This window comes from Cherax quadricarinatus, chromosome 17, assembly GCF_038502225.1.
Source record: "Cherax quadricarinatus isolate ZL_2023a chromosome 17, ASM3850222v1, whole genome shotgun sequence".
NCBI lineage: Eukaryota > Metazoa > Arthropoda > Malacostraca > Decapoda > Parastacidae > Cherax > Cherax quadricarinatus.
The window spans coordinates 24,115,823-24,140,578 of NC_091308.1; the positions used below are offsets into that span (position 1 = coordinate 24,115,823).

Sequence of the window (24,756 nt, forward strand, 5' to 3'; positions counted from 1 at the left end):
GTATGCCATGCATTTTTTGGCATAGAAGTACAATGTTGTACTAACCCTATGCCATGATTTTGCAATGTGAAGAGTGAACATTTATAACAAGTTTCTTCTAAAAAAAATTCTAGGTACCATTTTCATTAAACTTCATTAAGTCAGTCATTAACCTATTGCAGAACTGGTCTTCAAAACTGTTATGTATTGACCAATGGGCTGGACCAGGGATTTTCAGTCACAGAAGTATTTTGCAAAATCAGTCCTATTTCATTAATTTAGACTTTCTGCTGATAGGTAGGTAGAGCAGTTGTCAGATGTCAAGCATTTTGCAGTTTTAAGGGAGAGTGGCTGTTACAGTGATGTCTGGCCCCACAAAATGTTTTGGAAACTCCTGGTTGGCAATTTATATAATCTAGTCTTTTTTGGTCCACCTCATCAGTAACAAGCAACATTTTGACACCTTTGAAGGACTGCAGGTTTTTAATTTAGTTTATTACAAGTAGGGTGTATTATGTGCTCCCTGCAGCTATACAGGTGAAAACAGTAAGCCACTCACTAATTGGAGTCTTTCACCCTACATATTTATATCTAATGGCAAAGAATGAGAATATTTAGGTATTCTTGAAGGAGTACCTTTAACTGGTTGCCAGATTTCTTATTTTTTCCTCTACAAGGTTTTCATTTATAGCACGAGAACACCTAATCTGACCACATTCAAATTTTATTGTGATTTTGTGAGTCATGATGATGGCTTTGAAGGGATTTAAGCTTGAGTAAGCCACAGCCATGCTGGTGTGCATTTGTGGTTGCAGTGGAGCCCATGCTAATCTCCTTATGATGTATAGAAATATACCTAGTTGGATGAATCTTATTAGAGCCAGTTGGCCGAGTGGTAAGCACACTGGCCTGTGAGCTTTAAGAGCCCTACCCTTTCTGTGATTTATAAAACAAATTGGTTTCCATGCAGTAACTTTTAAATGCCTCTTCTGATTGGCTTCAAAGCTTTATCATTAATATTTAAGTGCATCTGAAACTAATGTCGCACTCTGTACTATTCCTTTTGTATGCATTGAGGTAGAGGGTGTAATGACAGAAACACCTCTACAGCAGTTTGTACAATTCCTCTTGAAAATGAACCTGCATTGCTGGCATTATAGATCTGTTAAAAGAGTTAACTGTGCTCCTCGACAAACTAGCAAATTTGTTCATTTAACCCTTTGACTGTTTTGGTCGTATATATATGTCTTACGAGGTACTGTGGTTGACGTATATATACTCATAAATTCTAGCTGCTTTAAATCAAGCAGGAGAAAGCTGGTAGGCTCACATGTGAGAGAATGGGTCTGTGTGGTCAGTGTGCACCATATAAAAAAAATCCTGGAGCACGCAGTGCATAATGAGAAAAAAAACTACGACCATTTTTGTAATTAAAATGCCGACTTTGTGATCTATTTTCGTATAGTATTTATGATTGTATTCTCATTTTCTTGGTCTCATTTGATAGAATGGAAAACATATTATAGAAATAATGGTGATTTTGATTGGTTTTACTATAAAAAGAACCTGGAAATGGAGCTCAAAGTAGGGGAAATGTTTGATTTTTGCCAATGTTCAAAAGTAAACAAATGATGTCATTGTCCAATACATGTCCAACTAGCCATTCTAATATGCAGTCATGAATGGGTTGACATTATTTGTACAATTATTACAGTACTGCAGTAGTCTGCATAACAGTAAATCTTCTATTTTTTGTTTGAATAAAATTTCAAAATAGAAAGCAAGAGTAATATCAGAGGGGCCTGGAGATGTGACTGATGAACAAAGAAAATGTTATTTTAGAGCCAGGAATGTCTGCATTGTTTATTCTGGACCCTATTTTGAAATTGTCATATTTTTTAATTTTTGTGAAATTGGCCAAATTGCAAATTCTGACCACATTATTGGGTAGTTTAAATCAGTAAATGGGTAGTTTCTTGTACTCAATCAATAGAAAAAATGGAGTTCTAAAGAAATAGCTATGAGTTTGGTCGACTGGAACAACGGAATTAGCCGAAAATAGGGCTCAAAGTGGGCAAAATCACCGATTTGTAAATATCTCCGAGGTCGCTAACTTCACGAGAGCATAATTCCATCAGTTTTCCATCAAATTTCGTTTTTTGGTGTCATTACAATCGGGAAAAGATTCTCTATCATTTCATAAGAAAAAATAATTTTTTTTTTTATTTTGCAACACCAGGAGACACCTCAGGATTGGGGGTTGTGACGGTCAAGGGGTTAATTCCACTTAGCACCCTAGTTTGCACATGTCCATCATAATATGGCTTAATGTAATGCATACAGTATTATTTCTGATATCCCTGCTGCCAGCCATGACTATATCCAGCATTGTTATAAACATTCATTTTTTTTTTTTTAGCAAATTGCCTGACCTCTTCCATTATGATTCTGATAGTAAGAGGAACATTTTACTGCATCACTCAAGTAATCATTTACTGTATTGAAAATGAATATAAAATAGTTTAGTTCTTGGTTAGCAAAAGAACACAATTTAGTTCTTGGTTAGCAACAGAACACAGTTTAGTTCTTGGTTAGCAATAGAACACAGTTTAGTTCTTTGTTAGCAAAAGAACACAGTTTAGTTCTTGGTTAGCAACAGAACACAGTTTAGTTCTTGGTTAGCAACAGAACACAGTTTAGTTCTTGGTTAGCAACAGAACACAGTTTAGTTCTTGGTTAGCAACAGAACACAGTTTAGTTCTTGGTTAGCAACAGAACACAGTTTAGTTCTTGGTTAGCAACAGAACACAGTTTAGTTCTTGGTTAGCAACAGAACAGTTTAGTCCTTGGTTAGCAGACTCCCACAAACTTTTATTTTCTCTTGCCTTCATTATTATAACCAAAACTAAGTAAGCGCTAAACCAGCAGGGTCATACAGCGCTGCCTTATGCCTTCAGACAGTGTGTTTCCAATTAAAATTAAAAAAAAAATCTTTGTCTATTCTTAAATTATGTATAATTTTTCTTTAAACATTGAACTTCTCCATAACCATCTTAATACTTATACTTATAAAATATTTGTTAATGTGTGTTTATGGTTCTGAGAATCACTGCCCTAATGACCCAGTATCAGGCCAAGCCACCAAAACTGTAAAGTATAAAAATACAAAAATGATTTAGAATACACAAAAAGTAAAGTATATAGTGAAAGTATGGTAAAAATTTATAACGTTACCAGACATATTACATGTTTAAGAGACAGACAGAAAGCTCAGCAATTCTGACTTTTATTTCACTTGCATGGTAGGACGATAATACCACCCTATATAGTTGCTGTCTACAAATCTATTTCCTAATTTTACTGCACCCTTTAACTTTCCAAGTATGGGAAGTCTATTTTCTGCTGTATTACAAGCAAAATCGTTACTAACCATGGTATGGGTGTTGATTGAACTTGCGGCAAGTGAGTTGTAAAACTCCAGGCCAGCGCGTAAGCCACTGGGCCGGCTGGCTACAATAAGATTCATCCAACTAGGTATATTTGTACACCATAGAGAGGTTAGCATGGGTCCCACCCTGACCACAAATGCAAGTTTTTTACAGGTGAATCTCCCGCCAGCATGGTCGTGATGAAGCTGGCCCTGTGGCTTATGCGATGGCATGAAGTTTTATGACCCACTTGCCGCAAGTTCAATACCCAGCCATACCGTGGTTTGTTTGCAATCGTGTCATTACAATTTCAAGTCAAAATCCTTACTGTTTTATGAATTTTTCACCAGATGTTCTGGCAGTGGAGGAGACACCATCTCTTGATGGCATGGACATGTATCAAGGCTTGCAGCTTTTTCTCACTGATTATATAAATGCAGCATGCTTACCAGAAGCGCTAGCATGCACAACATAAAAAAAGCATGAATGAACACCACATCAAGGAGAGGGCAGCACCGTGTGAGGCATGAGTGGTAGGTGATGATGGCTGTTAATGTACCAGCAGCAATTACAAACACTAATGTACCTTCCCAGAATTTCTAACAAATGTGCAGTTATTTAAGTGGGCACTGCTAAACAGCACTTTTTCTCATACAGTAATTTTGTTTTAACAGTTTTTGCTTAAGCAGTGATGCACTGTACATGTTAACTGGACAAGCACCAGGTAATGGTTTGTCAACTTATAAAAGGAGAAAAATTAACAAAATTCATAAAAAATTAAACTAGTATTTTCAAACCTTTCTTAAAGACCTAAAAAAACAAATTGCAGATCATAAGCCTTCTATCAGTTATTTAAAAGATTATGACTTAAATACTCACCTAAAGGCTTCATGGAAGACTTGATTTTCATCAGCTAAGAAAACAGGCAGAATTTAGAAAAGATCACAGTAATGTTTATTATCTACAAGTTTTCCAAGAGTTGTTCCAAAGAAATAATGAGTAATTTCTATTGAAATTAGGATTTACTGATTATAAAATGGAATATAGTTCAGTTACTTCAGTGTGTTATATAGCACAGGATTTAATGAATTGAAGAACTAAGGAAACCAATAGTAACATTATTTCTGAAATGCTATTTCCATAATTAGACAATAATGACTAAAAAAATTAATTAAAAAAAAAAAAGAGGGGCACACCAAGGTGACTCTTTCTCAAAGGTTCTTCACAGGAGTCTTGGAAGAAACTTATAAATAATTTATTTTGCAAGGCTGGAACAAATATTGATGGTGTTTATTTAATTAAACCACAGTGTACCCTCAATTTAATGGAATAATATGGGGGAAAGGGAGGTCCTCTAAATCTCAACTTTGAGAAAAATTTTCCATGTCCTAACAGTAACAGACAATTTTTGTATTTAACAACCTAGGACCATTAAATCCAAAAACAAATTGACCCAGCAGACTGTAAAATTAACAGGTAATTCTGGATTTAACGATCTTGCCAGTGAAATACAGACAGAAATCCATTAAATCCTAAGTGAATTTACCCAGATGATTAAGATTAACAGACATTTCTGGATTTAACACCCTTTGTCCATTGCTTCTAATGTCGTCCAGCTAAGGATTTAGTCAATTAAATCTGAAATCTGTTAAACAGAGGTTTTACTGCACTTTCATTTTTTTGCATAATACTCATACTTGCATCAAACTGAACAGAATTACAAAGAACACGAGGCTGATTGAAGTAGCAGTATTAGATTAAAAATAAACTTAACAGTGGCATATTAGACAGTAAAGCAAGCAATGCTTACTCTACAAAAAATTCTTCTCAAATTAATTTATTTTTGTTTAATCATTAAAAAAGTCCACATTGTTATTCTTTACAATCTACACAGTTATTATTTAAGCAAATTTAGTGCTTTAATTGTAATTTATTTTGAAAGACAAGAAGAGTTTGTAGCTTGGAAAAGTTGTCACTTGGATACACAGTAGAAAGAGTACTGATGCCAGATGTAAAATGAAAGAATTAATTGCATTCCAGCATTTCTTTCCAGATGCTAATAAAATTATTCAGATTCACAGACTTGCATTTCTTTGTTAATATTCGCTCATCATAAATTACTACATTCTGAAAAAATCTTCCTGTACAGTATATGAACCACATAGGAATTATTACCTGTCAGTTTTACCTCCAAGATGACCAGTTTCAAACCTCCCTACCACTTTTAGCCCAGCCAGGCCTCTTACTGGAGTGAAATTCTACCTCTTGAACTACGAGATATCATAGCACAGTGCAGAATTTTTAAAATGACTTTCAGTGGCCAGAGACTGCAGTGATTAGAAACACCACTAGTTTGTTACTGTGCCCTTCACAGTGAAAATTATATAAATTATCCCACTCACAAATAAATTTTTTCTGTCATTCTATAATACAGAAAAAAACTAACTTTTTTTTTTAAAAAGATTCACTACAACACAGGCTGCAAGTTATGTTTAGGGCAGTATGCAGTCAAGACAGATCAAAAGCAAATGTCTGTCTATCCAGTGAATGGTATATCCTGTCTATTAGAACAAGCAGACAGCAATTGTTTTGAATTTAAAGAGGTTAAATGAAGTTTATTAAGTACAGTTATTCCTAAAGGGGTACCTTTAAGCAGTTGCCTCATTTTTTTTTTCTTACCTCAAAGTGTCTGTTTATAACATGAGAATCCTTTATCTACTCAGTTTCAAATCTTCAATGCTGGTGTACTATAACTAGGAAAAGGTTTAAGTAACTATTGGCATGTGCCTTTTGGTCAGTTTTAAACAGGCCATTCATGGTTTTGTTTTTGTGTGATTTCTTAAGAAAGCCTCTTCTGATTGACTTCAACTCACTGGTGTATCCTATTTAGGAGGTTGGAATTATTATTGGGATGTGTAGATGAGAGTTTGCTAGTTTTTTTAAAATGGTGTGAAATTACATTCCATGAAATATTCTGAGTATGCTTCATTTGAATGGCTTCAGTCATTAATACCTGATGCATCTTACGAGGAAGATGATATGTACCCAAAACGTTTAGGCTGTGTAGGTGCAAATTTACCAATATACTAAAATAGTTAAAAAAAAACTTGAAACTTCTTTGATTCTGGAGATAGCTGGAGAATGCTTGTTCTGGTCTGCTTCAAAAATTTAGCATTGATGTTTTTCATTTAACAAAAATTTTGGTTATTGGATTGCATAAGTCCCAATTTCCCAATTCTATTAAACAAATTGTGATATATATATCCATTCAATAACTGGAGAATGCTTCAAACCTTAATTGTTGATGCATTTTAAGAGAAGAATGATACCCTATTAGTTCAGGCTGTGTAGACGCAAATCTGCCAGTATGCTAACACAATTTAAAAGCCTTGAAATCACTGGATTCTGTGTGATAACTTAAGAATGTTTCTTCTGTTTGACTTGAAGGAATATTTAGTTTTAGGTTCTGTAGCTTGTTATTTGTTAATTTCATTAATACAATATCTGGAACATCACTGAGTGATTATCATATTACATCAGCTCATTTCAAAGCCTAACTCTAAGATTCTAAGATATACTAACACCCTGTGGGATGTGAACCACACCCAGGTACCCACTTACAGCAAGGTGAGCAGTGGCAGCAGGTGGAAGGAAACATGCTCCTTTCCACCCATACCAGGGACTGAACCACAGTTGCTCAGTTTGTGAGCTAAGGAAGCTTCCAGATGAGCCACAGGACACTTCTTATTACAGTGTTTGGCTGGGTTCTCATTTTATCACACACACACATGTGCATATGCACATGAATACACTCACACTAATACACAAGCACATGTATACTTACATACATGTATACATAAGCACACACACACACACACACAACAATCTTTGGCTCACCTTATCTGGGCCTACAACCTTTTTTTTTGGTTAAGGGATTTAAGAAGTATACTTCATCCTGCCTTATTGTCACCTCTGACAACTCTGATACAATTCTTGCAGTTAGCAGGATTAGAAACTTGAACCTAGGCAGCAAAGTGTTCAGCAAGCAGGTCAGTTTTTTCTTAACTGCTAGTAAAGATAGTCCAGTCCTGACAATTTAGAGGTGGAATAATTTCATCAGGTGAATATCTTATTGGTCCATGACCAAGGACCACCAGGTTTTGAATCCCACCCTTTCTGATGCCAGTTTTGCTTTTGTGTCATCCTCCCATTTAGAGATGGCTCACTTTTTTACTTCTTATATTTCCTAACAGGCTTTTAATCTTCCTCTTCCTCTCCATATATTCTTCCTTCTTTATATCATTTTTGCATCATAAAACATCTTTCATATGCCAATTTTTTCCTCCCTTACCACCCACTTTACCTCATCATTCCTCCAATCATTCTTCTTCCTACCTGCAACTACCCTCCTTTACCCACAAACTTCTGCTGCACACACTAAAAATGTTTTCCTAAATTTATCCCATGTCTCCTCTTCCTTCTAACATTTCATTTCATTAACTGTAAAATATTTTCTTAGATCATCATACTTTCCTTTTTCTCAACATGTCCTCCTAGGTTACAATGATGGTTTTTGACTGCTGTATATGAATTTAAGCTGATTTCTCTACATATACAGTAAATGCACTGTATACCTGACTCTCCGCTCATGTGAAGATTGAAATACATAAGTTTGAATCTCCTGCTGGTCTGAGCTCAAATGTTTAAAAATAATTTATGCTCGTTGTGAACTGTTATGTATTCTCATGCTTTTCATAGGCCAGTGTACGAGGACAAGATAAAATAGACGATCTCTACTTCCATATCCTGGTGCTCTCAGGTATGGGAATCTACAGTTATCTTTGGCTGGCCACCCAAACATATATGGGGTCTATCCAAGTGGTGTAAGCACTGTGTACCCAGCTCTGTGCATGTGGAGAGTGAGGCACACAGGTTCAAATCCTCTGCTTGTCTGATATAAAATGTCTGAATAATTTCCTCCCATTGCTAATTGTTAAGGAAAGTTAGGTTAACATAACGTACTCAAACTTAACCTTGCCTATTTATCTCTATACATAGAAGCTTTCTCTGTATTCAGAGACTTAAACTAAACAAGATAAGCAAAAAATAAAATAAATTCATTTGCAGACATGATCACTAGATAGATGTCTATTTTGGTTTAAATTCATTGTGCAAATGAAACTAAGAGAAGTAATCTAATCTGTTTTTTTGAAATAAAACTTTATAATATGAATCCAAATCAAATAAATTATTCTAAAATTAATTTACTTTGTTTTTACAATGTCCCAATTAGTTAAAATTAGTAATTAATCAGATGTGTCTACTATATTTGTATACATTATACTGTAATTATGAAGTAATAGTTGAGTGCATATATGGACAATGTAATGCAAATTTTCTGATAAGTACAGTCCACTATTATAACACTGTAAGAGTAGTGTATCTGTCCATTATTATTTAGAAAATAAAATGAATTATGCCCATTATTACTTCCATTACCACAGAACTTAATAAAAAAACTACAAGCTCCAGCCTGGTCTTGACAATTTTGGATTAGTGTTGTTAAACAGCACGACACTTAACCTTCATGACATAAATGATAGTTTGAGGCAAAATTTGTTGTACTTAAAAAATATTTTCCTCAATGCTTTAAAATAAAGCCTCAATATAATGGACTTCAGGAATCTAGAGCAAAATCTGCTGGGTCAATCAATTTGGAAACAATGGACAAAGTCCATTATTGTTATTGTCATGGCATAGCAGACTCTTTTTCTATCCACCACAATTGCCATTACTGGCCTCCCACTTCCCCCCATCAGTCCATTATAGAGAGCTTTTAAAACAAAATTCAGAATATTGTAAAAAAAAAAAATACTTTCTTCTTAAAATGAAAAAATTAGATTTTCATCAATTTTTCTTACTATTGAAACAAATTATCTTAAAAAAATACAAAAAAATATGCAAAGATGACAAAATTGTAGGCAAATGGAAAATTTGTAGGCAAAATTCATGTACCTAGTAGTATATTTACTTTTATTTTATTTTATACAGTGCATGCACTGAGTATTGCAGCACCAAGCAATAAAGGATGAGCAACACAGCTGTGTTGCTTTATACAGTATATAAAATATTGTACACAGCTTTAGGTTTACTATCAACATGGCAACAGCCAAATGTCATACCTTTGGCATTCAAAGACTTGCGTGTGTATTTGAGGTATTCCCGCTTTCCTGAGCATTACTTGAAGGTCAATAAATTTGACTTTACGACTACAAGGGCATTCTCTTCACTAATTAGGCATTTAAGTGTTTCCCTCATTTAATTTATAATAAAGGAAGGTCACACAATCATATAAAACATATTTTACCTTCTTAAGGAGTGATCATCTTTCAATGTTGAAATATTTATTTTATATCAAAATTATTATTATACTAATGAAGTGCAAAAACCAGTAATGGTAAAACAGGGCCTGGGAAATTGAAAGATATTAGGTTTGATCTAAGGAAGGAGAGGGGTAACTCTAGTTTCTTGGACCAAGAGCACTTTACAAGCATAAAGCAATGAAGGGTGTATTATCTGAAACATTAGGAGGAGAGATGGAAGGATGCTGTATGAGTAAGATTTAACACATCAGATCTTCCAGATAAGTAACCTACAAGCTTAATTAAAGCTTCACATGGTAAATAATGTAGTACCTGAAATATAAGAATCACTCCCTCCTCACCATCTAAAAATGTAAAATTTAGAGTTGGGTAATTTTAAAATGAACGTATGAATGTTTAATAATTTGTCTTTCCTAAATTTGCAAGAGAAAATAAAGACTTCCACTTCAAATTATTTACGTAAGTCTCTAACAGCTTGAAGCAAATAGCAATCTAGGCATTGTATGACCTATTTGGGTCTAGTGCTTTCTTGTGAATACAATTCAGATAGCTATAAATCAGTGGTGGGCAAACTATGGCCCGCAGGCCACCTGCAGCCTGCCAAAGGTTTTCATGTGGCCCGCCAAGATCAAGTCATATACAGTACTCACAAACTGGTAAATGACTGCAGTCAGATTCATCATTCTCATTGGCATTGTTCTGTTACTTACTGAGTTACTTTGTTTTTCAAATAAATGTGTTTCATATGAAGTTTCTACTTTAAAAAATTAATTGCTTTCTTCTTTAAAAACCTTTTATTTTGGCTATTTTAAATATTAATTATTTTACTTAATATACGATGCGGTCCTTTAAAATATTGAATTTCTGAATGTGGCGCCTGTACTGAAAAGTTTGCCCACTCCTGCTATAAATGTTGCACGTCAGCCTGTCAACTAATGTGAAATACTTAAACAATTAATTTACTGTGAAATAAATACTTCACAATACAGTATCATTAAAATGTAAACTTGTAAAAACTTGTGAGACTATACAGTAAACTTCATAACCAGAGAATGCAGTGCAGCATCTATTTACCACCTGTTGGTAATATGACTAGTCAATATATATAAATTTGACTGAGAAGTCCTCTAACCAGTAACTTTTACACTATTAAATACACAGCATTTTATACTAATGTTTGTTTATGATAAAACTAATACCTAAGTAATATTACTCTATAATAATGAGGAAATAAAATTATTGCTATATAAACACCATGGTAGATCAGGGTCTCGACCCAACAACTGTTAACGTTGAGATATTTAACAGGTCAGCACTTACATAAGTTTGTGAATATACAAGGCTTTTAAGTTCTATTACATTTAAGTTTAGACAACACTCTGTAAATAAAAGCAAAATAAAAATCATTATCAATAAATAATGAATTTTGAAGAGAAAATTAACATATTTTAATAACAAATTAATGTGTCTAACAAATAAATAGTAATAATATGGAACAAATAAAAACTAAAATGTTAAAGTTACTTACCAGGAATCATTTCCCACTTCTCAGGAACTTAAATACAGCATCAGAAATGGACATTTATAAACTTCTTTCAGTCTTACACTAGACAAGATAGATAGGTTAGTCCAGGTCAGGTCACACTGAGTCATGTTCTGTAAATTTGGTAATGACAACAATATTGTTTTTGTGATTTCATCATAAAGCGAAATCCATAACAGTTATCTTCATTGTATGACATATACTGCTAATCATTTCAATCAGTAGAAATAAAACAAACATAACAATGGAATGCTTAGTACCTGCTACTACACACAAAACAGGATTGGAATGCATGTGTTATTCAGCAACTTAAATTTGTTTCTTGTGAGTTAATCTTATTTATCATAAAAATCTTTGCACTCTGCTATTTATTATTTTAAAATAATAATAAATGAATATGTTAATTTCAAGCTTATTCCTGAATTTTCTGTACATAATTACAAGTTATGGTCCTACTGGGTAATACAAAATTTACAACAAAATTACATAATTTGTTGAAGATAACATAAAGGGAGTGCAATAATTTTTAGTGAAATATAAGTTTCATGGCAGACTTTGCCATGTTTTTTATATCTTGTGCTCCAATCCATCCTGTTAATACATGTATTTGCCATAATCGGATATTCATTCAGCTTGCCTCAGTATATGAAGACAAAATAACATCTACAACTCAAAGATTACTCTTAAAACAACCAATACTATCAATTAAAAATTAGTATCTCAAAATTCTGATATTTTTTTACTTAAGCCTTCTTCATGCTGAGGCAGTAGTAGTCACCAGTTCATGCGTCAGGTCTAGTCAGGCATAAGTCAGATCACTCAAGACAGACATGCAAGGAATAAGCAAGTCAAATACAAAAACCATGCTGCCTCCAGATAGTATTATCATTCATTATAACTGCTCTTCCTTGATATCCAATTCCACAAAGATGGAGTCATCACTGGAGCACAGCACAGTTCACTGATAACTTAGGAGATCTAGGAGCAAACAAAACTCTGCATAGGTCGGAGGCACATATATTGGGGTCATTGTACAGGAATGCCTTAATTCACATGCTTAATGACAATGGAAGGCATATACTGCAGGCAAGGTGGAGGGGAAGGGGGGATCAAACACAGAAAAATCTACTTCCCATATCTGACATAGAATGCCAGTGGCCCTCATTTTAACTATTTACAAATTTCACTATTTAATACTGATCCTTATACGTATCTTCCTGAAGAACCAACTAGCAGATGTAATATAAGAAGTCAATGAAATATTAAAATAAAGAGAAAGCTGGAGAATGAAGACCACTGATATTACCAGCCAAAAATATGATGCCTAATACCTATTGCACTGTTTTCTTTCTTGTGTAGTGTTTACTGCAAGCAAGATACCTGACCCATCCTGGTGTACGAAAACAGAAGATAGACCCCAACCAATACCCCATTTCCTTCACCAACCCCCCACACACACCACCAGGTCCACCCTGCCTGTAGTTTACACCCAAGGAGGAGAGAGCAATCATGTAAGATAAAATATCACAATCATTATATCATTATGATTACAATGTTTGAATTACTTTATGAAAAAGAAAAAACATTATATTAACCTAAATTGTAATAATTTATTCAGTCACTTGATAGCCACCTAAAATCAGTGGAGCATCACAGTATAAGCTCTTATAAATAAGAGATAAGTTTGCCAACTTGAGGTAAATATTAAGATTCTCTGTACTGTGGCCCAGTCAACTGAAGCTTGAATTATGAAGTGGTGTCATACACAATCAATGAGAGTAAGTGGTTAGCTTACAATACTATGACAAAGAGCTTCAGATGATCGAGCTAAACTATGGAATTACTGTACCGTATTTTATACAAGAGTCCGAAATGTATAATGCCCAAATCAGAAAACTGCACATATCGTGTTAAAGGTTCATTCATTCTTTTCTGTGCTGTGTTGAATTTTGAATTATGACAAGGGTTGGAAAGCACTATTACTGTACTGTAATTAAGTGACCAGAAGAATGTATGTAACATATCGCTTACAGTTACGGTTAGGTTTTAAAAGTTTCTAGTTATCTACGCAAATTGTACTTGATCATTAAAATTAAACATTAACACAAACAAAAACAAACTTTTTATAAGTAACAGGTATGACGAATAAAGCACACAGCATCTCAAGAAAAAGCAGATGATAATGCCTATTATTTCCTTCCTCATACTATGTTATGAATAATGGAGATGGACTTGAAAGGTGTGATTTTTGCTGTGCAACGTAAAGCAAATAATGTGCTAGAAAAGTTACCACATAATGACAAGTGTACACATGCAAAGGTACAAAGCAGGACTTCACTATGTTTGAATAATTAGTTGAACAACTCACTCTTAGAACAGTAGATGACAAATGCACACACTAATCCTGTCTCAAATGAAAATGCAACTGTGAAACTTAGTCAAATAAAAAGATAGTGCTAAAACCTCAAATGATAATCACTTATTGTCTTCTGTCAGTGATAACTTAACCATGAAAATGATGGAATTACTTACTAAAATGCTAAATAATCTATTATTTTATGCTTGAGTGAAAACGAAAGTGAATGAGAAATATTTCCTATTCTCATATATATTTTTATTACTAAACAGCATTATCTTATGAAGATTCTCTCAAATATAACTGCCACTGATTACAGCAACATATTACAAGCAACAAGTTCATGAAAGAAACATTCAGATGGCACGTCTGATGTGGAGAGCACGCTTCTACCTCTTAAGAGAGAGAATTGTTACAAAAATACGTTAGGACTATTCACAAAACATTACTCATTTATTGTTTGTTCTAATCTACATTCTCAAATTAAATACTAAATTTCTTACATAAGCTGGAGAAGCCTTTCCATAAAGGCATTAAAAATTAAGCCCTGTTAAAATGAGTGAAACTGAGCAAAGCTCATCTGAATAATTTACTAAAAATAGAGAAAATCAAACTTTATATTATATTACAAGTAGGTAGGTAGGGAGAGAGACAGACAGAGAGAGAGAGACAGAGACACAGAGAGAGAGAGAGAGACAGAGACAGAGACAGAGACAGAGAGAGAGAGAGAGAGAGAGAGAGAGAGAGAGAGAGAGAGAGACAGACAGACAGACACAGAGAGAGAGAGAGAGACAGACACAGAGAGAGAGAGAGAGAGAGAGAGAGAGAGAGAGAGAGAGAGAGAGAGAGAGAGAGAGAGAGAGAGAGAGAGAGAGAGAGAGAGAGAGACAGAGACACAGAGAGAGAGAGAGAGAGACAGACAGACAGAGAGAGAGAGAGAGAGACAGAGACAGAGAGAGAGAGAGAGACAGACACAGAGAGAGAGAGAGAGACAGACACAGAGAGAGAGAGAGAGAGACAGACACAGAGAGAGAGAGAGAGAGACAGACACAGAGAGAGAGACAGACATAGAGAGAGAGAGAGAGACAGACACACACAGAGAGACAGAGAGAGAAAGAAAGAAAGTGATGAGAGAAAAATTATTTATTTGCAGCTGCAGGAGCTGAGCTATCTTAACTGTGTCCCATCTTTGGCATTTAATTTTCATATACTAATTACTGTTTATGATCCCAGTGGTTGTCACACTTACTACCTCCTTTTGTGAATCATTCCATTGTTCTAACACTCAGTAAAGAACATTCTAATATCCCTTTCTTCTTAGTTTAACTATGATCATTTGTTCTCCCTGTAGATGGTGCTAGGAAATCTTCTGCATCAAATCTTTCACATCCTCTGACAATTTTACATGCCATTAATGTCTCTCTTACCCTGAGGCTGAGGGCATGCATAATGCCCACAGCCTTTCTTTATGGCTTACATCTCTGAGCTCTAATAGCCAATTTTTATAGCGCAGAGACAATACCAATTTTAGTCAAGTAGGTGTTGTAAACAGCCATTTTGGCATTCCCCAAAACCATTTATATAAAGAAAATATTTAAAGACAAGATTTAAAAGCAAGTGATGCATACAAGTTTCTCTATTTCATCTATGATCTGTAAAAAATTACTTTTTGGTCTCTTGCTTGGTTTGATTTCTTTAATAATTTACACAATCTATATTTTTCAGGTGGACTGTTCTCACTTCCATTTTTATTATTGTACACAATTTATTATTATAATAAAAAAAGAACCACTAAACCTACAAGGGATTGTACACAAATAACCAGCATTTAAAAATGAAACTTATGATGACATTTCAGTCTGTCATAAGTTTCCTCTCTTAAATGTAGGTTTTTGTTAATTATTCCAGCCATGGAATTTTGACTTGTGTTCTTCTTTGTTACTGTACATGGCACTTATCTACTGTACTTCAATTCCACCTACAGTATTACTCTACTTTGTCAGTCTATTGAAGTATTCCTGCACATACACATAGTTATTTTTATTTCTTAACTTGCATAGGATCTTTGCATCATCCACAAACAAGTCATTTATATAACCTAAATCACTATCAGTGAGAGCACAAATAACTATGACACCCCACTGGTAACGCTCCAACATGAAGACTCATTAACTTGTATTATTACCCGCATTTTCCTTTCCAACAGGAAATCTCTTATCCACTGTAATAGTTTCTGGCCTCTTGAGCCCTATTACATCCATTCCTACAGTTATGAAGAGAGTTTACCCTCACCACTGAAATTACTCCCTACAAGAGCAAGGGTCTCAGCAGATGGTGCAAAATACTCCCAGCCATGTACTCTGGAAAGAGATAGATCTTCACTTGGTACTTCCCCCACTCTTCTGACATTATCATTCAATTCTCATAGTGCTATCAATTGTCCATATTCTCTTCCACCTAGTGATGATGCTCACTCTTAAGTTTTCCACTCAGATGATGCTTATGTCTCTTCTATGCCAATGCTGCAACATCTCCAAGATAATTCAAAGGCTATCCATTTCTTTGATATATTTCACAAGAAAACTAGTGTTTGACTCGCAAAATCGTAATGACACCAATAACCCACATGTACTGTGGTTTGGTTAAACCATGGTACAGGTGGAATGTGCTTCACCCATCATTCACTAGGAATGGATGAATACCATTTCCCAGATTTCTTATTCCACAAGGCAAAATAATCTACAGTGTTCCATCACCAGTACCACAATGCCTTTCCAAAGCCTTTATCATCATGCTGAATTTAAGAGATAAATGATCTTCATTCCATCCCTAGTGTCAGCACAACAGATGACATTGCACATGATATTAAGCCTGTACAGTGGAACCTCAGTACTCAAACAGCTCCATACTCAAACACTTTGTTCGGTAAAAAATTGCTCGGTAGTTGATTGTTTGTTCGGCACTCGACTAAACAAACACGACTTGCCAGAACATGTGCACGAGTCTCCCCACAGCTGTCACTCAGTCCAAAACTTCGCTGACCTTCACTGTAATCTATTTCGTGTTTTTTCGCATTTTTTTTTTTATATGTACAGTGGACCCTCGCATACCATTGGCATCACATAACGTTAAATCCTCATACCGATACATTTTAACGATAAAATTTTGCCTCGGATACCGCTAAAAAACTCGCTCAACACTATTCGTCCGAGACGCGTCTAATGTGCAGCCCGAGCCAGCCTCACATGTTATGCCAGTGGCATTGTTTACCAGCCAGCCTCCGCAGTAACATCCAAGCATACAATCAGAACATTTCGTATTATTACAGCGTTTTTGGTGATTTCATCTGCAAAATAAGTGACCATGGGCCCAAGAAAGCTTCTAGTGCCAACCCTACAGGAATAAGGGTGAGAATTACTATAGAGATGAAGAAAGAGATCATTACTAAGTATGAAAATGGAGTACGTGTCTCCGAGCTGGCCAGGCTGTATAGTAAACCCCAATCAACCATCGCTACTATTGTGTCCAAGAAAACGGCAATCAAGGAAGCTGTTCTTGCCAAAGGTGCAACTGTGTTTTCAAAACAGCGATCGCAAGTGATAGAAGATGTTGAGAGACTCTTACTGGTGTGGATAAACGAAAAACAGATAGCAGGAGATAGCATCTCTCAAGCGATCATAAGTGAAAAGGCTAGGAAGTTGCATCAGGATTTAATTAGAAAAATGCCTGCAACTAGTGATGATGCAAGTGAATTTAAGGCCAGCAAAGGTTGGTTTGAGAGATTTAAGAAGCGTAGTGGCATACATAGTGTGATAAGGCATGGTGAGGCTGCCAGTTCGGACCACAAAGCAGCTGAAAAATATGTGCAGGAATTCAAGGAGTACATAGACAGTGAAGGACTGAAACCTGAACAAGTGTTTGTGATGAAACAGGCCTGTTTTGGAAGAAAATGCCAAGCTGGACCTACATTACTCAGGAGGAAAAGGCACTCCCAGGACATAAGCCTATGAAAGACAGGCTTACTCTTCTCATGTGTGCCAATGCTAGTGGTGATTGCAAAGTGAAGCCTTTATTAGTGTATCACTCTGAAACTCCCAGAGCGTTCAGGCAAAAGAATATCATCAAACCTAATTTGCGAGTGCTGTGGAGGGCAAACAGTAAGGCATGGGTCACTAGGGACTTTTTCTATGACTGGTTACACCAAGCATTTGCCCCCAATGTGAAAAATTACCTAACTGAAAAGAAATTACACCTTAAGTGCCTCCTAGCATTAGACAATGCCCCTGGTCATCCTACAGACTTGGCAGAGCAACTTTGTGGGGACATGAGCTTCATTAAGGTCAAGTTTTTGCCTCCTAATACCACTCCTCTCCTGCAGCCCATGGACCAGCAAGTTATTGCAAACTTCAAAAAACTGTACACAAAAGCTCTGTTTGAAAGGTGCTTTGTAGTGACCTCAGAAACTCAATTGATTCTAAGAGAGTTTTGGAGAGAGCACTTTAATATCCTCAATTGTGTAAACCTTATAGGTAAGGCTTGGGAGGGAGTGACTAAGAGGACCTTGAACTCTGCTTGGAAGAAACTGTGGCCAGAATGTGTAGATCAAAGGGATTTTGAAGGATTTGAGGCTAACCCTGAGAGGTGTATGCCAGTTGAGGAATCAATTGTGGCATTGGGGAAGTCCTTGGGGTTGGAGGTTAGTGGGGAGGATGTGGAAGAGTTGGTGGAGGAGGACAATGAAGAACTAACCACTGATGAGCTGCTAGATCATCTTCAACAGCAAGAGGGCAGACCTGAGGAAACTGCTTCGGAGGAGGGGAGAGAGAAATTGAAGAAGTTGCCAACTTCAAAGATTAAGGAAATCTGTGCAATGTGGCTTAAAGTGCAAACCTTCATGGATGAAAAATCACCCTCAGACAGCTGTTGCAAGCCGTGTTGGCAACATGTACACTGACAATGTTGTGAACCACTTTAGGAAAGTCATAAAGGAACGAGAGGTACAGACCTATGGACAGATATGTTGTGCGACAGAAGTCCAGTGACTCTGAAGCTGGTCCTAGTGGCATTAAAAGAAGAAGGGAAGTAACCCCAGAAAAGGACTTGCTACCTCAAGTCCTAATGGAAGGGGATTCCCCTTCTAAACACTAAGACCATCAACACTCTCCCCTCCTCCCATCCCATCAATCATCACCAAATCTTCAATAAAGGTAAGTGTCATGTAACTGTGCATGTCTTCTTCAGTTTGTGTGTATTAAAATTAATATTCCATGTGGTAAAAAATTTTTTTTTTCATACTTTTGGGTGTCTTGCACGGATTAATTTGATTTCCATTATTTCTTACGGGGAAAATTCATTCGCATAACGATAATTTCGCATAACATTGAGCTCTCAGGAACGGATTAATAGCGTTATGCGAGGGTCCACTGTACAGTGGTATCTCGGGATACGAACAGCTCAAAACTCGAACAATTATGTAAGTGTATTTATGCAAGTGCTTTTATAAGTGTATATTTGGGGGTCTGAAAGGGATTACTCTAATTTATATTATTCCTTATGGGAACAAATTCGTTCAGTATTGGCACTCAAACAGCCTTCTGGAATGAATTAAGTTTGTATCCCGAGGTACCACTGTGTTTGTATAAATAAGTCACCATGGGGCCTAAGAAGATTAGTGATAATAGCCAAACAAAAAGAAAATTGGTTAGTGTGTGTTTGCCCTGATGTAAACACCACCTCCGCCTCTCCATATAATATACAGTGGAACCCCAAGTTTTGTCCGCCCTGAGTACTGGCGGCTTTGAGTTTAGACCACTTTTTTAGAATCAATTTTGTTCCGAGTTTCGCACTATGCCCTGTGTTTTGTCCCATATACCAGATCTATCTGCCTGCCTGCACCTGTCCACCTGCCCGTGCCTGCACGCCTCCCCACGCAGGCATCATGAGTCAGTCTGGCTTTGTTTATCCTTGAGTGAACATTACCCTGCGCGCTCATCCAAACATTTCACAATTAATTGTGTTTGGTGCTTGTTTATTAAGTGCAATTGTGAAATAAGCCACCATGGGCCCAAAGAGACTTTCTAGTGGCACCCCTTTGATAAAGAAAGTGAGAAACACCATAGAAGTGAAGAAAGAAATACATAGTACAAAAATACGAGAGTGGTGTGCAAGTTGTGGAGCTTGCCAGGATTTATGGCAAAAGCAAATCAACAATCACTTCTATCCTGGCAGAGAGAAAAGAAATCAAGGAAGCTAATGTTGCGAAAGGTTTTGACATGTTAACCAAAAATAGATCACAAACAGTCGAAGAGGTTGAGAAGTTGTTGTTGATGTGGATCAACGATAAACAGTTAGCGAGTGATAATGCTCTGGAGTCGGTCATTTGTGAAAAGGCATGACAATCTCATAAAGAAAAGCCTGTAACGAGTGCTGATATTAGTGAATTTAAGGCCAGCAGAGGCTGGTTTGACAGATTTAAAAAGGGTAGTGGCATACACAGTGTTGTAAGGCATGGTGAGGCTGCCAGTTCAGACAAACATGCAGCTGAAAAATATGTGAGTGAATTTAAGGGGTAGGTAAAGACTGAAAAATTCGAACCCCAACAAGTGTTCAATTGTGACAAAACAGGCCTGTTTTGAAAGAAAATGCCAAAGAGGACCTACATAATGCAGGAGGAAAAGGCACTGCCAGGACACAGGCCTATGAGAGACAGGCTAACTTGTTTGTTCTGTGCTAACACTAGTGGGGATTTTAAAGTGAAGCCTTTACTGATGTATCACTCAGAAAATCCCAGTGTGTTCAAGAAAAACAATGTCATCAAGAATAAATTGTGTGTGTGTTGTGGAAAGCTAACAATAAGGCATGGGTCACGAGGCAAATTTTCAAGAGTGGGTCCATGAAGTGTTTGGCCCCAGTGTGAAAAAATACCTCCTGGAAAATAATTTGCCACTCAAGTGCCTCTTGTTACTAGACAATGCTCCTGCTCATCCTCCAAACTTGGTAGACCTATTGTCTGGGGACCTCAGTTTTATAACAGTGAAGGTCTTGCCTCCTAAAAACTACTCTTCTCATCCAGCACACGGACCAGCAGGTTATTTCTAACTTCAAAAAACTCTACACCAAAGCAGTGTTTCAAAAGTGCTTTGAAGAGACCTTGGGCACTCAGTTGACCCTAAGAGAGTTCTGGAGGAATCATTTTACTATTCTCCATTGCATAAGCCTTATAGGTAATGTTTGGGAGGAAGTGACTTCCAGGACTTTGAACTCTGCTTGGAGAAATTTGTGGCCAGAATGTGTCCTCCAGAGGGATTTTGAAAGGTTTGAGGCTGACCCTGACCCTGCCGACCCTCTGCCTGTTGTGAAAGGTATTGTGGCATTAGAAAAGTCCATGGTGTTGGAGGTGAGTGGCGAGGATGTGGAAGAGTTGATGGAGGACCACAGGGAAGAGCTAAACACTAAAGAGCTGCAAGAGCTTCAACTGGAATAGCAACAGACCACAGCCGAGGAACTTGCTTCAGAGGAGGAGGAAGAGGGAGTGAAGGAGGTGCCTTCTTCAATGATTAAGGACATGTGTGGAATGTGGAATAGGTTGCAAAGCTTTGTGGAAAAATACCACCCTGAGCAAGCTGAAACATGCCATCTCTGCAATATGTTCAGTGACAAAACCATGTCCCACTTCAGGGACATCTTAAAGAGATGCCAGAAACAGACCTCTCTGGACAGTTATTTTGTGCTACAGGGGTCCAGTGACTCTCAAGTTGGTTCTAGTGGCATTAAAAGACAAAGAAGGGAAGTAACCCCAGATAAGGACTTGTTACCTAAAGTCTTTATGGAAGGGGATTCCCCTTTTAAACAATAAGTGCTCCCTCACTCCTCACTATCTTCCAGATGCCAGCAACAGTCTTCAATAAAGGTAAGTAAATGTTATTTTAAATTTTTATTTAAATGTTTATTTATCTATTGCATTACTAATTTAAGTACTATATGTATTTATGTGTTGTTAATTTTCTTCTTTTGCACACCCTACCAAATTCATCCACCAATCTCTGCAACTTCTCTTCAGAATCTCCCAAGAGCACAGTGTCATCAGCAAAGAGCAGCTGTGACAACTCCCACTTTGTGTGTGATTCTTTATCTTTTAACTCCACGCCTCTTGCCAAGACCCTCGCATTTACTTCTCTTACAACCCCATCTATAAATATATTAAACAACCACGGTGACATCACACATCCTTGTCTAAGGCCTACTTTTACTTTTACTGGAAATTTTTTCCCAGTAAAAGTAGGCCTTAGACAAGGATGTGTGATGTCACCGTGGTTGTTTAATATATTTATAGATGGGGTTGTAAGAGAAGTAAATGCGAGGGTCTTGGCAAGAGGCGTGGAGTTAAAAGATAAAGAATCACACACAAAGTGGGAGTTGTCACAGCTGCTCTTTGCTGATGACACTGTGCTCTTGGGAGATTCTGAAGAGAAGTTGCAGAGATTGGTGGATGAATTTGGTAGGGTGTGCAAAAGAAGAAAATTAAAGGTGAATACAGGAAAGAGTAAGGTTATGAGGATAACAAAAAGATTAGGTGATGAAAGATTGAATATCAGATTGGAGGGAGAGAGTATGGAGGAGGTGAACGTATTCAGATATTTGGGAGTGGACGTGTCAGCGGATGGGTCTATGAAAGATGAGGTGAATCATAGAATTGATGAGGGAAAAAGAGTGAGTGGTGCACTTAGGAGTCTGTGGAGACAAAGAACTTTGTCCTTGGAGGCAAAGAGGGGAATGTATGAGAGTATAGTTTTACCAACGCTCTTATATGGGTGTGAAGCGTGGGTGATGAATGTTGCAGCGAGGAGAAGGCTGGAGGCAGTGGAGATGTCATGTCTGAGGGCAATGTGTGGTGTGAATATAATGCAGAGAATTCGTAGTTTGGAAGTTAGGAGGAGGTGCGGGATTGCCAAAACTGTTGTCCAGAGGGCTGAGGAAGGGTTGTTGAGGTGGTTCGGACATGTAGAGAGAATGGAGCGAAACAGAATGACTTCAAGAGTGTATCAGTCTGTAGTGGAAGGAAGGCGGGGTAGGGGTCGGCCTAGGAAGGGTTGGAGGGAGGGGGTAAAGGAGGTTTTGTGTGCGAGGGGCTTGGACTTCCAGCAGGCATGCGTGAGCGTGTTTGATAGGAGTGAATGGAGACAAATGGTTTTTAATACTTGACGTGCTGTTGGAGTGTGAGCAAAGTAACATTTATGAAGGGATTCAGGGAAACCGGCAGGCCGGACTTGAGTCCTGGAGATGGGAAGTACAGTGCCTGCACTCTGAAGGAGGGGTGTTAATGTTGCAGTTTAAAAACTGTAGTGTAAAGCACCCTTCTGGCAAGACAGTGATGGAGTGAATGATGGTGAAAGTTTTTCTTTTTCGGGCCACCCTGCCTTGGTGGGAATCGGCCGGTGTGATAATAAAAAAAAAAAAAAAATATGTAAAACTATGGCTATTCTTTAAAAAATGCATTTTTTGTGAATATTTTTGTGGGTCTGGAACAGATTAATTGGATTTACATTATTTCTTATGGGAAATATTGCTTCAACTTTAGGCCATTTCAACTTTAGGCCTAGCTCCTGGAACGGATTAAGGACGAAACTCGGGGTTCCACTGTACCTTTTATTATTAATTTTTGGTGTCTTTATTGTGCTTCTAGGTTATCTATCATGTTTCTGATATCAAGTTGGAATAAATGTGATAGACAGATAACCTTTACTACTAATATTAGCATATTTACACAGCACTATATTTGCACCACCGCTAGTATCTGGCTATCAAGACGACTTATCAGATACTGAATGCTCCTTCTACTGGCCCCTCCCTCTCTCCTTTGGCTTCTCCCACTTTGGGCCCCTCTTATATTACGCTTGCTTTCCATTTTGAATTTTTATTCACACAAAAAATAGAAGACTTAATGTTATGCAGACTACTGCATTATTGAAAAAAGAGTATAAATAATATCAGTGTATTTGTGAAAGCATATTAGACCCACAGTTGATTTGTTTACTCTTAACATCAGCAAAAATCGAACAATTCCGCTACTCTGAGCTCAATTTCAAGGTACTTTTATTCTGTAAACCATTCAAAATCATCTCTATTTCTATAATATATCTTTCATTCTATCAAATGAGACAAAGACAATGAGAATACAATCATAGATACCATACGAAAATACACCACAAAGTTGCTGCAAGTGCATTTTTGGGGTCCTGAAACGGATAAATCTAATTTACTTTATTCCTTGTGGGAAAAATTTGTTCGGTACTCGAACAGATTGGCACTCAAACAGCCTTCTGGAATGAATTAAGTTCGATTACCAAGGTTACACTTTACATGATATTAAGCCTGAGTGCTACTATGACTAATCAAAGTATTTAGGTCTGTATGTAGATGAATGGTTCAGAGAACCGACACGTTGATAAATTAAGACACATGTGCAACTCTTGGGCATCTTAAAGATACCCAAGAGTTGCACATGTGTCTAATCATAGGTCTGTATGTAATGGCTTCCTTCACCTGTTCCCAGCATTCCTGTTTCTGGATTATTATATTGTTATGATTATTATAGTGCTAAACCTTTAAGAATCGTGCAGCACCTAAGGAATGGTAAGCAATCAGGTTCAAGTTTAGAAAGGGGTGGGCAGCTCCAATTCCTTGGATCAAGAGAGCTTCACCAGCATAAAGGCACTCCCTCGAGAGGTCCCATCTCTGGGGTCCCTTATCAATAGTGCCTCCATCATCCCTTCTGCCTTCTTCAGATACTCTCATCACCTCAACATAAGACCATTTCATACAGCTCTGCACCTTCCTTGCCTCCATGAATACAGTGGCCTCTCACAAATTCAAGTAGAACTCACTGCTACTAATCATGAGATTCCAAGTGCTTCCCCAGGAAGGCTGTTCTCTCTAAAAACAACTATTGTGCCAACAGATCATGTGTACTTGGCAAAAATGGAAGGTTACTGGCACATTGAATTTCATTGGTAGTGTTGCATGCTGCTCTAGCATTATTCCTACCATCAACCTTTCTTCCTCTGGTAA

The 24,756-nt window shown here is 37.0% G+C and overlaps 1 protein-coding gene across 2 annotated transcripts in view; it reads right to left on the minus strand.

The window, feature by feature from the left end:
- gukh (GUK-holder) overlaps positions 1–24,756 on the minus strand; it is a 1,015,958-nt gene that overhangs the window by 58,191 nt on the left and 933,011 nt on the right. The gene's annotated exons all lie outside the window — the stretch shown is intronic.